This window comes from Bos indicus, chromosome 10 (genome assembly GCF_029378745.1).
Source record: "Bos indicus isolate NIAB-ARS_2022 breed Sahiwal x Tharparkar chromosome 10, NIAB-ARS_B.indTharparkar_mat_pri_1.0, whole genome shotgun sequence".
NCBI lineage: Eukaryota > Metazoa > Chordata > Mammalia > Artiodactyla > Bovidae > Bos > Bos indicus.
The window spans coordinates 30,140,378-30,142,912 of record NC_091769.1 but is presented as its reverse complement, the minus strand read 5'-3'; positions in this window follow the sequence as shown (position 1 = coordinate 30,142,912).

Sequence of the window (2,535 nt, the reverse complement as noted above, 5' to 3'; positions counted from 1 at the left end):
ACAAAATGTTGTACATCAGCTATACTTCAAAAAAAAGAGTATAAGACAAAGTTATTTCTTTAAAAGATTCTGCAATTTAGTTGAGGAGACTGCATATATACATAAAAGTATAATTCTTGTTTTATTCAGCAATACATGACAGTAATAAAATCAGAGGGGCTGCCCTTTGGGGAGCATGTATGATGTGCCAAGTCGTGCTAAATTCTTTACGCATGTGGCAGAACATAAATAACCCGAGAGTGTTTGGCCTTCTCCCTGTGCTTGTTGGCCTTTCCCCCTTCCTCCCCTCCAAGTGTGTGTGTGAAAGTACCGGCCTTTGTCATATCAACTGTGTTTGTTCTGGAGACCTGTAGGAATGGGGAGACAGACACAGAATTGGAAGAGAGGAAAGGGGTACGAGTAATATGCCAGATTATTATGGTCTAAAACTTGGAGTGGAGTTAGTTGAAAGTTATGGAAAGAAGGGTTCTAAGCAGCTGTGGGGTGTAAGGGAAACATATAGGGAAACGGGGGGATTATAAAGGGTTTCTGGTGGACTATATATTCCTTCCAGGTATAGAGAAATGTGAGTAAAAAGTTGAGATATTTTGAAGCTAATGTTTTTTAATTGGACCTTGCTCTTTGATAATTACATTCTGAGATAGGGCTATATGAATCACACGTGAATCATATGAATCACATATAAAGTAAGGTTGTACAATCGTTATTCTCGTTAATTTAACCTTCTCTACTACTCTGTAAGGCAGGTCATTATTATTCTTGTTTTCTAATACACAGCCTGAAATTAAGAAAGTTAATTAAACACATGCCCACAGTCATATAACCAGTTAATTGGCAATGTCAGATTTGAACCTAGATGTATTTCACTCCAGGGGCTCCCTAGGTGGCGATAGTAGTAAAGAACCTTTATGCCAATACAGTAGACATACGCGATGCGGGGTTTGATCCCTGGGTTGGGAAGATCCCCTGGAGGAGGGCACGGCAACCCACTCCAGTATTCTTGCCTGGAGATTCCCATGGACAGAGGAGCCTGAAGGGCTACAATCCATAGGGCCGCAAAGAGTCGGACACGACTGAAGCAACTTAGCAGGCATGCACATATTTGACTACAATGTCAAATAAGCTTTTAATAATTCTGACTTACTGCTTCAGTACAAGAAGGATCAGGTAGTATGTGACAGTGGCAAGAAAGCCATACGGACAGTAATATTGCCTATGAGATCCAACGAAACAGAGATTATAGTGAGCTGGAGTAACTGGTACATGCTTCATAAAGAGGAAATACAAGCTGCCCTTGGAGGACAGATAGGATTTAGACCAGGGGCAGGGAGAGGGAGATGAAGGCATATATAGGGCATAAACAAAACCCAGGAATGTTGGCTGCAGCAGAGGTTTATGGTCTTTTCATGACGATATCCTAGAAGCTGGACCAAATTAGGGGTAAAAGACCAAATGCATACAGACATACATATTTTGATAGAATTCCTATTGGAGGTATTTAAAGATTTAAAGATAATGTCTAAAATAATATTGAGCTGGCCAAAAAATTTATTTGGGTTTCATGTATGATGTTATAGAAAGCTTGAACAAACATTTTGGCCAACCCAATACTTAAACTTCAGTCTCGTTTCAAATTGCTCAGGCCTTCCTGGCAGCTCTTTCTCAGGGAACAGTAAATAGTGGAGCTGGCTCCAGATCCTCTTTTTATGAGATTCTATGTATGTGTGATGGTAAATTTTATGTGTCAACTTGATTGGGCCACAGGGTGATATCTAATTTAAAAATTACCCTAGATATTTCTGTGAGGGTGTTTCTGAATGAGATTAATATTGGAATTGGTAGGATGACTAAACCAGATTGCCCTCTCCTCTGCAGGTGGACCTCATCCTATCTTCTAGAGGCCTGAATGAAATAAAAAATGGTCAATAAGAGAGAATTCATGCTTTCTCTGTCTGCCTGTTTTTGAGCTGGAACATCAGCTTTTCCTGCTTTCAGATTTGGACTAAACTGTGGCTCAGCTGGTAAAGAATCCACCTGCAATGTGGGAGATCTGGGTTCAATCCCTGGATTGGGAAGATTTCCTGGAGGAGGGCATGGCAATCCACGCCAGTATTCTTGCCTGGGGAATTCCATGGACAGAAGAGCCTGGCGGGCTACAGTCCACGGGGTCACAAAGAGTCAGACACGACTGCATGACTAAGCACACGCACACACACTATCAGCTCTCCTGGGTCTCTGATTTGGGACTTCTCAGCCTCCATAATCCTGTGAAACAACTCAGAGTAAATCTCTTGTATACCTATACATTCTATCGGTTCTGCTTCTCTGGTGAACCTTGAGTTCTCCGGAGAACTTCTGTGGGTTGATCATGATGAAGCAATGAATCAGGGAGTTCAACTATCTTCTCACTCCCTAGTCATACAGCTCCTTAGGGTATGAGTCCAGAGCGAGGAGTGGGCTCTCCTGCCCTCTCAAATCTCTAGGTCTGATCTGGAATGGGAGGAATTCCTATAAATCTGGATCAATAAGATCTGG